Source organism: Coturnix japonica, chromosome 2 (assembly GCF_001577835.2).
Source record: "Coturnix japonica isolate 7356 chromosome 2, Coturnix japonica 2.1, whole genome shotgun sequence".
In the NCBI taxonomy this organism is placed as follows: Eukaryota; Metazoa; Chordata; class Aves; order Galliformes; family Phasianidae; genus Coturnix; species Coturnix japonica.
In genome coordinates, this window is record NC_029517.1 from 19,603,252 (window position 1) to 19,617,996 (window position 14,745).

Consider the following 14,745-nt stretch of genomic DNA (forward strand, 5'->3'; position numbering starts at 1 on the left):
TGAAAAGAAAAGGTGCTATTATTTCTGCAGATATTTCAGTATGTGTCTTTTTACCATGGAGAGAAACATTTTGCAAAGCCAGCTTGTACATACATTTTTGATTTGTTCTTTTACTAAGTAGAAGCTGAAGTTACTTGTTTCAGCACCACAAGCTATTTTTTTTCAGAATTTGTCTTCAAGGTCTGATATATAAAGAGAAAAGATTAAAATATCAGTAATTTGCAAGCGCCATGCGAGTTTAATTCCTGCTCTCAAATACTTCAGCTTACTGCATTCTGAAGTAAAGAGTAAGAGTATTGATTTTATCAGCCTTCTGTTGAGGAACATATTTTTCTCTCTCCATTCACTACAATATACATAGACTACCTGAATTAAATAATGAAAAAACTCTCTCTCTCTCTCTCTCTCTCTCTCAATATGCAATCTGAAGCCAAGGTACAGAGCCTTGATTTCTCTGAAAAGGGAATAGTCTCAAGATATTCCTATTCCTAATGCACACCAAATACAATTGCTTCATAAGTTATACAACTCTAATTCCTTCTTAAAGCCAATGAGATGCTCATTGAGTCAAATGGAAACTGAAGCAAATCTAGTGAGACTGCTACATCCCTTGATTGACCCCACTAGGACTAAAATTTCCTTTAAAATACTGTGAGGTTTTTTGAGATATTTCTTTCAATGCATCTCACAGGTAACAAAACTACATTCTCAGGAACTTTCCAAAATACAATGATAACAATGCAACTCTTGAATTTAAAAAACAAGGAGATTGTTGAGATATACACCATTCCCATTCTGATGTATTGTCATGAATTCTAGCCACATAAATTGCATAAAAGAACTCTTAATGAATTTTCAACTTTCAGAGGGGCTGTTCTGAAAAAAAAAGAGAATAATCTAGACTGTGAATTTAAGTACTGAAATGTAAAAATGCACTATATCACTTGATATCCTACATGTATCAAAATGAGAAAATGAAGTAGAGTGCATAGACCACCAGGGGAATGACTGTAAGCAGTTTATGCAATCAGTGCTTTGTAAGCATGAAAACAGATAGGTCTAAAATCATAAGTAATTCCAGGATATTTTGAACAGTTTTCTACTTACTCTCCATTAATTCCTGAGAAATTTTGTCAACTATTTATATTCATACTTCCTGCAGTTTGAATAGAGAGAGTGAAAACTGCTGGGATTAGTCCGCTGATTGTATAAGGAGTCAAAATAGTGTGGGATGAGTACCTGTTCTCTGAATTGTTCCTCTGTAACTCCTATAGCAAAAGACTGTTTTCATTGGATGAGGGGATTGTATCAATTTTTCTTATGCAACATAGTTTGGGATATTTTACTATACAGTAAATGCATACCAATTTTTGTTTCAGCCATGTTCATTAACATTGTCTGTCCTTTGTGTCTAAATTGCAAAGGTACTATTGTTCTGAAATGCCATCAGAACTCTAAGTGAAACATTTGACATCACTGGCTTCCAATATTTTACACGGTTACTGACCACAAGACTTGGAGCTACCACGGAAAAATGTTTAAAAGCTTCAATTTGCAGTCCAAATAAGACTATGCAGTTCTGTACGATTACCCCAACCATATCTAAACTTTTCCAGACAATTTCAGCTGCAAATCAAGCAGTGAAACAAAAGTGGAACTGGAATTACAGTTTACATGTAATTCCATTCCTCTAGAGAGCTACACTTAGCAAAAAAGATCAAAATTTAGATTGGTTTTGGATCTTCTCTGATTTTGAAGGATTTGTTATTTTGTATATCAAGTTGTCCACAGTTGCATAATAATTTTCCTAAGTATTATGTTTCTATCATCTTCTTGATGCCAAAAAGAAATGGGAGCAAATTGAAAGTGATGAAATCCAATCTACTGGGAAGAAAAAGATAATACTTCTGAAACCTTAAAGAAAATTAGTTCCAGTTTCTTCCTACAACTTGAAAGAAAAACATCTAGTTTTAAATATATATATATTCCTTTTGGGGGGCTTTTTTAATATAACTGAAAAATTATATTTTCAACAAACTTCACAAAATGTTAATGTATTCTCTACCTGAAGTCACCACTATATAAAACTCCTGAACTGACGTATGACTTTGACCAGAAAAAACACAGTTCTAAGGCAACCCTGAGCTATGGTACTGGTTGGGAGCCCAGCTCCTGGCTTTAGGTGATAACACACATTTTCAAGTGAGTGTCTGCAAAAATGACAGATTGTGCAAGGTGTTTTTTCCACGTTTTGTCACTCTTAACATTCACAGGACCACAGTCTTCGTTCTATAGGAACGGAATATTGGTTGGAAGGCTCAATTTCTACTGCCATACCACTAATATCCACCTCTGACATTGTGGGCCAGTATAACAAAGTAAGTGACATTACTTTTGGAGCAGTGCTTGTAGGTATCCGCTGTCACTATATCTACCCTTTCTCTGGGAAAATGTTGTCAAAGACCTCAGTAGGGAAGATATCAAGGATGATGATTTGAGTAGGATGGTTTTCTGGGGTTTTCCTTTCACCACATCTTTTCAGAGGTTGTTAAAAACAAAATTACTGATCACACACATTTAGAGAGTCTGAATGAGCATGAATATGCATGTAATAATTGCTTTCAGGCTCAAAGACATCCATTAATTGATCACCCGTAGAGCAGGAAAAGTTTCAAAACTAATCTTGAATCTACTATTTTTATGCCCAGTTACTGGATTTCAGAGGTGTGTCCAGCCAATTCTTTGTAGGCTAGAGCTAGCCTATGGGGCAGCTGTCTCTTATCTATTGTCATGTTTACATCTGACAAGTCTGGCACGTTGGGTGAGGAGGAAACTCCCTACCAACAAAGCACAAGCCAAATTACCTAGCCATCACTCAAAACCTGTTTTCTGAGCCCACAAGACAATGACGTGCCCTCTTGGAGGAGGCTGCTGTAGTCACAGTATTCCAGAATTATGTTTTCTTTTGGCATATCTAAGTCCTAAAATTCGTATCCAGCCACTGATAAGGTCCAACCCCTTTAATTTACTACCTATAGGGAATCAGATTAATTTCAGTCAATACTATTGTAGTGAACTCTGACTGAAATATACAGATTTTACAGAGAAACTTTATACAGAGCGTGGTATCCAATCCTCTACAATAAATTCTTATTATCAATTACCGAGTTCTCCTAGACAACAACAAGGGAGGGAAAGAAGAAAGTTTCAGTCTACTTTTTATCATTTTTAGCTTGTTCATTCTGTATGTGTTAAATATCACAATGCAATCCATTTCGCCAGACTCAGGTAGCAATTATGCTTTCTACTTTTCTAGACAATAATGGAAAACTGTCTAATTTAGCCACTGTCAGATATTAAAAATGATTCCTGACCTCAGAACTGGCACAATATAAATGTTTACTGAGTTTGCCTGAAACAATCTGCCTTACTTTAGGATCTGATGTTAACTCCTGCTTTGTAGGGAATGTACTCTTTGGCGTCGGCTTTCCATTGTAATAATGTGACATTCTGAACTCAGGAAAAAATTGCACAGCACGTAAACAAGCTTTTCTTCCCCCTTTCAGTCCTACTAAGAGAATATCAAAGGGCAACTGCTATGCATTCAGTCATAATCACTGAGTATAGAACCCATAAAAGCTAAAAACAGGTAACCTCAGTTCTTATATAAATGTGACCAGGGCAAATTCTATTCCCAAAATATCAGGGAAAACACTGGCACAGTTATTAAGGGAAAGGTAACTTACTGAGCCTGCCTCATCAATGCACAGCACATTGCATATTGGGGAATTTTGAAAGCCAGTCCTAACAATGTGTGTATGCAATTTGAGGGTTTACCTTTATATTCATATTATTCTTTTACCTTAGTGCAACACTGACAGATGCTTTAATACAAACTACTGAGAAATGAAAAACCTCTTTTTGTCCAAGCCATCTGAACGAGTGAAGAAATAATGTGTAACCACATTCACTGATTACTTTAAATAACAAACAAGTCTAACAGCCCATGAATATCACCTTTCCTGGAACAGAAGTCATGATTTCTAAATAGGAGAGGTGAGGCAACATGTGAAAACTTAATACTTAAAATGTCTGAGTAACATGCCACGTTCTCAGTATTTTTCTGTTACTATTTAATTGATGGCATTCCAGTAAGCACCTACAGTGTACAGGCACATTTACAGTTGTAAAATAGTAAGTTTTGAAGGAGAAATTGTGTCTCAGTGGGTACTATCATATCACTACTGAAAACACATCCTTAGGCATAAGGCACAGGGGAAAACGTATTTGATCTTCTTTTCTAAATCATCAAATTATCACCAAAATTTGCACTGCTAAGGAGGAATGCTCAAGGAAGTCCGGAACAAGATTGTTGCAGGTCTGAACTGAGGTGCCTTGAGAGATGAGACTCTACTTGTGCTGCTAAAATAATTGCTACATAGGCTTTTGGGCAATTGCACTTCACAAATTTGGGATAGAGTGTCATCAGGGTTGCTTCTGGAAAGGAGAGCTGACAGCCAACCTTGCAATACATCCAAGACCATCCATGGGGTTACTGCAGGACTCTGCAGGAAGACAGAAAGCTGAGTTCTCTGGCCTCTCACCCTCTACAATATTTCACTGCAGCCAGACCTTTGCCCAGTATAGCAAAGAGGCAGACACAACTTCCAAACCTCAAAGAAGCGATTACCCAAGAGCACCAGTGGGGTTCCTCAAGGAACCTTAAATGAGTGGCTTGTGGAAAACAGACTAGTAAATCAACACGTATGCACAATAAGGAGCCCTACTAGCTACAGTTCCATAGGACAGATGCTGAAGATATGAACGTGTATTTAAAAGCTGCATTTGTTCTTCATTTAGCTCGTTCATGAAATACATGAAAATTACCTTGAAAAATAATAGCTATAATAATAAATAGTCACTGTCAAGTAGCACTAGCTGCTCTGTTCTTGCAAATGGTATCATTAGAATTTCACTTTTGTAGAGATAAACTAATGCATTTCTTGTGGAGTCATTTGCTCCTTCTAAATTCTTTGCTAGCAGTTGGTATTTCATGTTATCAGAAAGCCTTGGAAACCCTTGTCATAGCAAAGATCCCACCACAGAAAATCTCCATAGCAAAACCATATAAATAAAGCTGTGACCAATTTACTCCACTGGCTCATAGAGGTAATTCAAGTATTTTTATTTATTAATATCATATCCTACTTTAATATCATATCCTACTTATCTACTTGCATTCCTTCTTTGTTCAGCAAAAAGCATTTTAAAATGAGTTCTGTTTTCATTTTAGAGTACCTGAGCTTGCTTTGAACTGAAATTACTCTCATGGTCCTCCAGCCTTCAGTAAGAGAAGTGCTAGCAAGTGCCCATGATGTTTCAGGACTTAAAAGCCACAGGAGTGTGACATGACCTAACTGATGAAGTGAATTATGCTGACTCAAAGCATTCTAAATTATTAATGTCCTTACCAAGTTCAGCTTGCTGACCTCTTCTATACACTGGTGAGCTCACCTGTCGAAAGGCCAAGAGCTCAAAGGTTTGACATTTTCTTCCTTCTAACAAAATAAATAGTACCTCTCTTACGCAAAAAGCCAAATGAACACACAAAAAATACGGATGCATACATACTTCTTATTAAGCATTTTCTGAAAGATGTCTACGTCCCTTCTACATTACAATTCTGTCTGCCATGAAACTTGTAGGCTTCTTTTTTTTTTTTTTTTTTTTTTTACTAGGGCATCTCTTCAAGTGAAGAAAACGCATCAACACTACCAATCACAAACTTTTTTGCAAGGAGACCACATGCACAAATTTGAAGAAATAAGTTTTCGTACCTTTTAAGATATCCCACTCATGGAGTTCTGAGCCCATGCAGCACCATGAGGTGTTGAGCAGAACTTAACCGTGTCAGGTTCTGTTGTGACTTCACAACTGGTAACTTCTTGGAGCAGAACCTGTTCTTACTGCAGCTGTACTAAGCACGTCCCTTTTGGCACTGACAAAATGCACCAGAAGGCAGTATTCTTTTTACCAGATCCTCTGGGACATAAAAAAATGGCTCCACCTCTCTTTAATCCAATACTTATAGTATACATATATATACATATATATATATACTAATTCCTGCTTTTAGCATCCTGAGATAGACTCTCCCCTAAAACTTCAGCCTATGCTCTTGCTTATTTCCATTGGAAGAGAATAATAATTTGTGAAGAGTTTGAGCTAAGCCTTTCTCCATTTCCTTGCAATTCTTAGTTTTTCTTTTCTTCCTAGATTAAATAAGTTACTAATTAAACCCTCTATTTAACTTAACCTAAAAATTTCTCAGCTCTCCACTTCACTTCTTTTAATAACTCATCATATGGAATAGTAGATCACTTCTGGTAATTCTAAAATACTGCAGGAGGTGTAATCTTTATATTAGACTGTTCATTTGGCTATCAAGGGCAACATAATTGACTTTCATTTCAATATCAAGGGTGACATAAGTAATTTTCTTATTGACAAGGATAAAAAATGTTCATCTATTGTAAGAATCAGACTGAAGAAAGCAGGCATTAGTTTGGATGATGGATTCATCTGAATATTGATATAGTATGGAATAAAATTATTAGGCAAAGTACTTTCATGAAAGGTGTGTCTCTGCTTGGTAACAATAATCTAACCATAATCTAACACAGAAAACTTGGGCTAGCCTTTACATATTCTTTTGTACAGCTTCCCTGTTTATGTGTTTAATTCTTACAGCAACAATGCCACAAGTCAAAGCAGAATTGGAAGCATTACTTTCCTGAGATTGCCCTAGGAGAAAGTTGCATTGTGTTCCTGGAATGACATGAAATGAAATTCACCACATAGAAAACTTACTATGTTCAGGATCATGCAAGGAGGTGGGTTGTTATCCCTTAAAACTCAAAGAGAGCTCTAAAGTTGTGTTGAGGGACCATTGGTCTCTCAACAATAGCAGCATTTGACCAGAAATGTTTTCTCCTCTGGTGAGTAGAAAGAGTAGTTTTATAGTCAAAACTATTTCAGTGTATTTCACTATATCATAAAATACTATTTTAATCAAAATCACAGCTTTCTTCAGAAGGCATTGATTTTTCTCAAAATAGGGTCATATTTTTAATAGAATGACTTACTTGGAAAGAATTTCAACATTGCCCATAGAGATGAAGTCCCTGGCTTTAAGTGTTCTCACATATAGCAGCCAAGCCCTCATCTTTAAACTCCAGAGACAGCCTGCTTTGCTTCCCCTCATTTTCAACAAGTCATTTTTCTTTCTAGTCTTCACTGTGCACTACACAGGCCTCAGTGAAATATGCAAAGTGACTATCTTCTGATGAGCCATGATTCTATTTTCAGTGCTGCAGTTATCATTGAAGTCTGTCAAAACCAAATTGCAACACTTTGCAAAACAAGTACAGGAATACAAGCACAATCCTCAGCTGCATATGTTATGTTGGCACAGCTTCTAATCCAGAAGGTATAGACTGGCTGTAAATTTCAAAATGGAGCAGTAACTTCTGAAGCACATTTACTATAGCACACTCCTTACCAAAACCTTTAATATTCAGCTCTTTGTATTTCCTAATATGTTTTGTGGTTGATTTGTGGGTGTGACTGAATGAAACACACTGCCTGATGGCCTGGATGACCACAGTTGAATACTGGTTGACTTGCCATTGGATACACAAAAAATCTTTCCAAGCATCTTGCCACTTGGTTACGCATTACATTCATGCCAACAGATTAATAAGACTGTAAAATAGCTTTTAACCAAAGACAAACCTGCTAGGAAGGGCAGAGTAACAGAGGTCGGTATCCGGCCAGCTTTGAATGCTTTGCTGGTTACAGTGTTTTATGGCAAAAATCAATCCCGAAATTCTCTCTACTGCATTCTGACTCCAGTTCTCTGCAGCTGAGGGCTTCATTACAGATAGGCTTTTTATCACTAGTCATTTTAGACAACTTTGCTTTCCTTGAAAAAGCAAAAGTATGCATAATGAAGACTGATTATATTCATTTTAGGCATCCCATGACCTTTTTCATTCTTAGAAGTCTATTTGTAATAACCATAAAGACAGTGATAGAAAAGATGAGCTACTGCATCTGAAATGCATTTGTTTTCACCACCAAGCCACTTTGTTTTCAGTGCCTTTTGACACAGGTTCTGCTATTTCTCCCTTAAAACAGTGTTGCAGACTGATAGTACCAGCTGGCCACCTTTTGTCCCCCCTGCTGACTCTGGTGTGACAGATGGTACAAACAGCCCGGCATATAGTTCTTGGATCAATATAAGGGACAAAATACCTGCCAGATTGCTGATGACTGAAATGCTACATATTCTGGAGCCAATGGACAGCTTAGCAACAATGGCCCTAGCCTAAAGGGAAAATAACCAAGATTAATTTTTTTTTCCAAGGGTTGTTCCAGGATAACTATTATACTGTTTACAGTTTGGGGGAGGGGGAAACTCTGAAAATCAGCTAGAATTTTGTCTCAGTAACACAGAATTACAGTAAGATTACATTTCAGTAATTTCTGTTTTATTGCAGCTGGATGCCTTCTCATTACTTCTCAGCTCCACTTCAAGATCTTAGCTATGCTTTGAGATTTACCAACAGTTCCAAAACCGTTTTGTGCAGAAGCTTTCCACTCCAAATGAGGCCTGGAATATGTTTATTTTCCTCTGAGAGTTTAAACAGAAGACTTAATTTCTTCCTCTTCTAAGTGCAAGAAGACTCCAAAAAAAAGTAGATGCTTGGGGGATGTTGGCTTTGGTTGGGTTTTGTGGACATTCAGCAGTACAGCTGGCAGTGCCAAAGTTGGCAGACACAACTCGCTCCCTTCTTGACAGCTATCCAGATGCCTGGCCACAGATTTGTAACTCCATCTTCAAAGTTTGCACATGGCTGGCATAAATAGATAACAGGTGAAAAGCAGTCCCAAACTGAGGCTTTTGTGTAGGACTGATTATTGTGTGAGATTCTAGAAAAAAATAGAAGCATGCTTAATGAGGCATTTTCAGTTGAAAAGAGGAAATGAAATGGCACAAGGTTGTTGGAGGCACAGGAATAGGAGAGGGAACCAAGAGCTATCAGCAACTGAGCACAAGCTGTGAAAAAGCATGGTGCATGTTCTCATCCAGCCTGTCCGCATGTTCCTGAGCACTGCCAGTAAAGCTCAGTTCTGCTTGAGTTCAAAGGCAGCTGAAAGCGCCTGGCAATTCATGGCATCATACTTCCAGAAAACCCTCCTGATATTTCATAAGGCAATTAAATACGTTGCCTTCTGTGGAAGGAAGGAAAATTATTCCTAAATCCTGAAAAGAATGCTGTTCACTGGTTTAAATCGGTACACACAAGAATCAGTTAATTATTGAAATAGAAGGCTACTTTCCACAACCTTCTCCCTTACATAATGAAGCATTTGAGAAGATCACTGTTTCGTATGAAAACCCCGTAGTAAATCAGAACCTCAGTCCTGGTGCTGTGTTATCCTCATCCCTCCTGGTCTGAGACAGAAGCTTACGGGCAGCTAACGATTCAGACAGCATGTGCTCCCAGACTCAGTGTCTCTATGTAGTCAATAAAAGTGGTAAGATACTTTAGTTAAAAGAACATTATGAGTTTGAAATGCCACCCCTTTCCTTTATCCTAAGAGGAAAACAAGATCTGGGTACTAGGAGACATGAATTTCTTGTATTGCTCTCCAATGTTGATTTTATAGCAAACAATCCAAGCACAGCCCCTGGGATCAAACCAGTTACTGCTATGGTGCTTTCAAAGCTTTCCTGTCTGATTGCCGTGACTGGAGTCAAGCACAGCAAATGGTGTGTGCAGAACCACTGCTGTTGGCTCCAAGAGGCAAACAAATAGTAGCTGGAGAGAATGAAGCACAGAATTTAGCAGTCAGTAAGAGGGAACACATAAAAAAGTAGGTAAAGCAATGGAGAGATGTGTGCAAAAAAAAATATAAAGAAAGAATGGTAAGGTAAAGGCAAAGAAAGAGAAATGCACAGATGACAACAAAAGTAAGAAGAAAAAAAGCAGGAAAGCAGCAGAAGAAGAAGATTTAGAAAGACAGGAGTTTTTTGTTTATTTTTTTTTTTATGAAACAGATTATAAGCTGGTTTCTGTGTATTTCAGTGTGCAGAAAACAAAATTTCTTATGAACTTAAATCCCGCTTTCTCAAAGATTTTTCTGTTGTATAGCTGTCTTGAAAAAAGTGTCACCTCCATAAGGATGACTGATACTTAAAATCAATTCTTATAGTTTTTGCTGGCAGTGTGTCTTACAATATGCACTGATTTCCTTCAAGTCCAAATTCCTGGAATTTGTGATTTGAATAGAATCTCAACATTAAGTCTGAATGAAAATGATACATTGTCTGATCTCATTATTATGTTAAGAAATTTAAAGTCTTTCAGGCTGAACGTTATTAAAAAGAGTAGCTGATTTATTTTCTTCTTTTAAATATCATATTTTTATTTTTGCCATAAGTGAGGGGTTAACTTGTCTATTCTGAATGTCACGGAGTGACTTCGATTAGAAAGGACTTCAAGGGTCTCCAAGTTCCATCTTGAAAGACCACACAACCCCAGCTCAGAAGGTAGAGCCCAGTTGCTGAACAACATATATTCTTATGTAGCATGAGGATTTAGCTTTTTCATGCAGTGTGCATGGTCCCGGCACCTCTTAGAATTATCAACCTCACTTTCACATGCAGTTAAGTAAATTGGTAAGTGTTTATAGATTCTTATAGTCATGTGCAAGCTCATCGAGTTCCTGTCTGAATAACGTGTATTCATACTAGTTCAGACCATGCTACAGACAAATAAATCCTGTTTTCCAATGTGGTAGATCCAAAAATAGGATCATCCAGCTTAAGTTACACAGATTTTCCATCTTGTAGCAGAGATAGTGAGTTCATGTCCACCCGGAAGGCAACAAGTTCAGAATTGCATTTGCTCACAGTACTCAGTGTAAACATACTTAGTCACCATGAAAATGCAAGAGCTACTATGAAAACAGTTTGCTTAAAACCAAAAATATTATTTGAATGGGTTGTGAGCTTTCTTTTGCAAAACATCTTGGGATACAACCAAGATATCCAAGTGTTTCTTCATTAATTAATTAAATAAAAATTCACTCAAATCTCCCTGTAACACATGTACAGTGCAGTGGAAGAAGTACTTTATTTCTGTTAATAAATACTGGTTTCAAGTCCAATGTTCTTATTTTAGCTTGAAATCTTTTCTGTTCTTACCCAAATGGATCAGCTGGCTTAATTAAAGATGCTGCTGTGTTTGTATCCTTGCTAATTACAAGTAACATGGCATTGTTATTATAAATACATTGTTATTATAAATATTATGCTACCTTATGCTTCTCAGATACAAGGAATTTGCAATGAAGTCATACACATCAGTATGAGAAGACAGCTCTTTAAAGCACAACAATTCTGTGGTAAGAGGTACTTATGTCTCTTCACTCTCCCCTTAAAGTAACACACTGTGTACATTCTTAATCTTTCTGCTTCTCTTGCTAGTTAACAGTGACCTGCTGTCTCTGTGCATAAAGATTAAAACTTAAGTTAAAACATTATTCATGGACTTCAATTACCCACGATGGATTTTCTGCCCCTGGTCCTGACCCACTCCCCCAGCAAAATATACTTACAGTGGAAAAAACATCAAGCTGGGACAGAGCTGCCCATTTGGTCCCTAATATCATCTGGGAACATAATGACTCAATTCATCCTGCCCTCAGATTAATGGAGCAAGCTCAAGTATTATAAGAAGCACTCTAATTCCCTCTGATGTTTTCATTATGAATTCCTTTGTGGCAGAACTCATTTGCAATAATGCATATGTAATTTTGGAACCAAAAGGAAATCCTGTAGCCTTCAGGACATTATTAACCTGCAGTAATGCTGAGGCACACATAAAACTCAAATATGCTAGTATGAGCAACCTCTCAAAACATGTTAAGGATAAAATTGGTAAGTTAAATTGCATCTTTCTATTTGGAAGTTAAAATGGCTGAATTAGTAACAGTTAAAAACCTATAATATTAATGGCAAGCTGTCTGATCAGATAGTTTCCAAGAATTCAGAGATATGCATTAGAATAGTCAAAAAAAACTTCTAAAAGCTTATTATCTACAGATGCTTGGAAGCGAATTGCTTCTAACGCTTATAGCATTCCCCATCCTCTCTTTACTTTGCGTGGTCCATTGCATGTTTCCTTATTTTTCAGTGTTTATGGGCCATACATAGGATACCTGATTCTTCTGTGCCAACCCAAGAGATTGTCTTTTTTGAGCTATTTTGTCCAGAAACACATGGCTATATTTTTATGCCAATGTAACACCTGCTGTTGCAAGAGGTCCCAGGCTATTGTCATCAGCAATTCTGGGGATTACATGAAGTAGACAATGACAGATTTCAGAAAGGATCTTCTTGCTTTCAGGTGGTGGCATAGCTCTCGGATTGAATTCTACCTGCTCCATGCCATTCATAATTTTTCTGCCTTTTTCCCTAAGTCATTTCTTTTCCATACCAAGAAGGCCCAGCTTGCACAGCAAGAGAGAGTCCACAGATTTGACTGTGCTTGTTACCCTTATCTGAACCTGCACTGGCTCTAATACCTCCTTTCTTAGTACACATTATTCACTATAAAGACAAACATGAAAGTGTCCAGTGGAATAATTCATCTTAGTACAGCTGGAAACAGAACATCAATCTCAAACTGAAAATGGAATAATTTCATGGGAGAAAAGTGTGAAACTACCTGTCCATCACCAATTACTCTTTATTCCTGACAAAACTCAGCTCCCAAGCATGAATTATACACAGTTTTACACTTCTTCTTCTAACACTCATTGTATAACTACAAAAACTACTTTTACTAATAGTAAATATTTAATCTCTTTGGGAATGTATTTAAGTTGTTGTCTACAAGAGGAATATGTAGCAGTTCCCAGTTAGTTTTGGCCATGTTATGTGACAAAGTATTTCTAAATACTGATTTTAATTTTTACACCAGTCATCACCACTGACGGATTGTTTATTTCTGTATTGTTGCATGTAATGTGTATGAATATGTTTTTGCAGGTAGCAGTTAAAAGTATGTACAATATTCCAAATCAGGAAATAATTAGAATTGGATCTTTCCTAGAAAAGAGCCTGATTTTGGCACCAATAATTATTTGGAAAAAAGCCTTCACATTAGAATTAACTATTCTTGCTCATTTCATTGGTTGTCATTTATGTTATTTGTAACTTCTGTAATATATAGCAGAAGTAGTTACTCTTGTTCTGTGTGGGTATGTCTTAAAGCCCACTCTTACTAAAACATGATACAAAGATGACGTAGTACAGTTCTAGTTAGGAAAAAAAAATAAAAAAAATAAAAAAAAAAATTTAAAAAGTGTTCTTGTCCACTTAAAACAACATTTTTCTCAAAAAAAAAAAAAAAAAAAAGTTTAATTTTGTTACCCCCATGAAATGGAAACTTTCCCAGTCTCCCTTTGAACTGAAAGCTCTCCTGATTCTCAGCTGCTGAATACGCTGCAAGCATCCTCAGTAACCACAGTCCAGGGCCAGGACTGGCAATCTCCTTTTAAGCACTGGTATGTCATCCATTCTCGCTTTATAGCCAGTGATAGTAAACTGGAAGACCAAGTCAAGCAATGCAGATCTACCCTGCAAACAACTTCTAACCTGGCTGGACCTGCCTCAAGCATCAGGTCTGTCTGAGTCCATTGTGAGAGCCTTACCTGAGGCTACTGTGCCTGAAAATCCACCTGTGGGACGCAACAGTAAAATAATGGTTCCTGTAGACACAATCCACCTGTACCCATATGAGCAAGTGAAGCAGTGACACTGAGTGTTCTGAGAACCCAAGTATTTGTACTGATGAACAGCTAGGGATCATCCATAACATGTTTTTAACTCTAACTGGAACTTCCCCAAATAATTCCAGGGAAGATGTGACATCTTGTACATGGAAAAAACTGCTCACCAACAGGCAGCTCCTGAGTGCTAACATCAAGGGAAAAATTAAACGCTCTTTAGGATGGCATGGTAAATTGCATAAGCATTTTGCCTTAGAGCGAGAAAAGACTCCTGAGTCTGTTTAACTTACTGCACAGTCACAGCACACAAACCAAGCTGGATCCTCAGACCCTGTCCTGGATTTATCGAGGGGTCACTGAATCCATGACATTTCCAGATAAATATTTCAAGCTAATGCTCTTGTTTCCCAATGAAAGCAGAGTTTGTCAGACATCCAAGCCATAGCTAGAGTCAGATCAGTCACTATGACTTGGAAAAATTTATTCTCTCTTTCGAATGTGGAAACTGAAATTTATCTTAATTCTGATCAAAGGGATCATTAGCAGTGATTTACTTCAGTCTCTTGAGTTCACTCAGTTCTTGATCCTGTCTGAAAAAGCCAGTAAAAGTGTCAGTCAGCAGTTAACCGTCCACTAGAGCTGGAAATAAATTCCCAAATTACCTAGGATTGAAAATTATCATTCTAATAAGCAAAGGAAATTGAGCCTAGCTAAGCTGAAACTGATACCTATGACCAGTCTTCATTGTTTTACTTCACTCCTTTCATTTCGAGCATCAGTTTTAAACATCTTCATCTTAACTCTCTTTTTAACACACTCAAATTTGAGTCCAATTTTGACCAAAACACTACATCACATTGATGTCTACTTATTACAATG

At 37.2% G+C, this 14,745-nt stretch overlaps 2 long non-coding RNA genes across 2 annotated transcripts in view; one reads left to right on the plus strand and one right to left on the minus strand.

Annotated features, from left to right (window-relative positions):
* The window catches only part of LOC107308997, a 46,480-nt gene extending 40,551 nt beyond the window's left edge, over positions 1-5,929 (minus strand). Inside the window, exon 1 of the long non-coding RNA XR_001553038.2 lies at positions 5,838-5,929. This is a non-coding gene — a long non-coding RNA (uncharacterized LOC107308997). The remainder of the gene's footprint in view (positions 1-5,837) is intronic.
* Positions 5,930-5,959: 30 nt separating this feature from the next.
* On the plus strand, positions 5,960-10,029 carry LOC116653023. The gene is made up of 3 exons (XR_004306392.1): positions 5,960-6,637; positions 6,751-6,893; positions 8,562-10,029. It is a non-coding gene; the product is annotated as an uncharacterized LOC116653023 (long non-coding RNA).
* Positions 10,030-14,745: the final 4,716 nt, after the last annotated feature.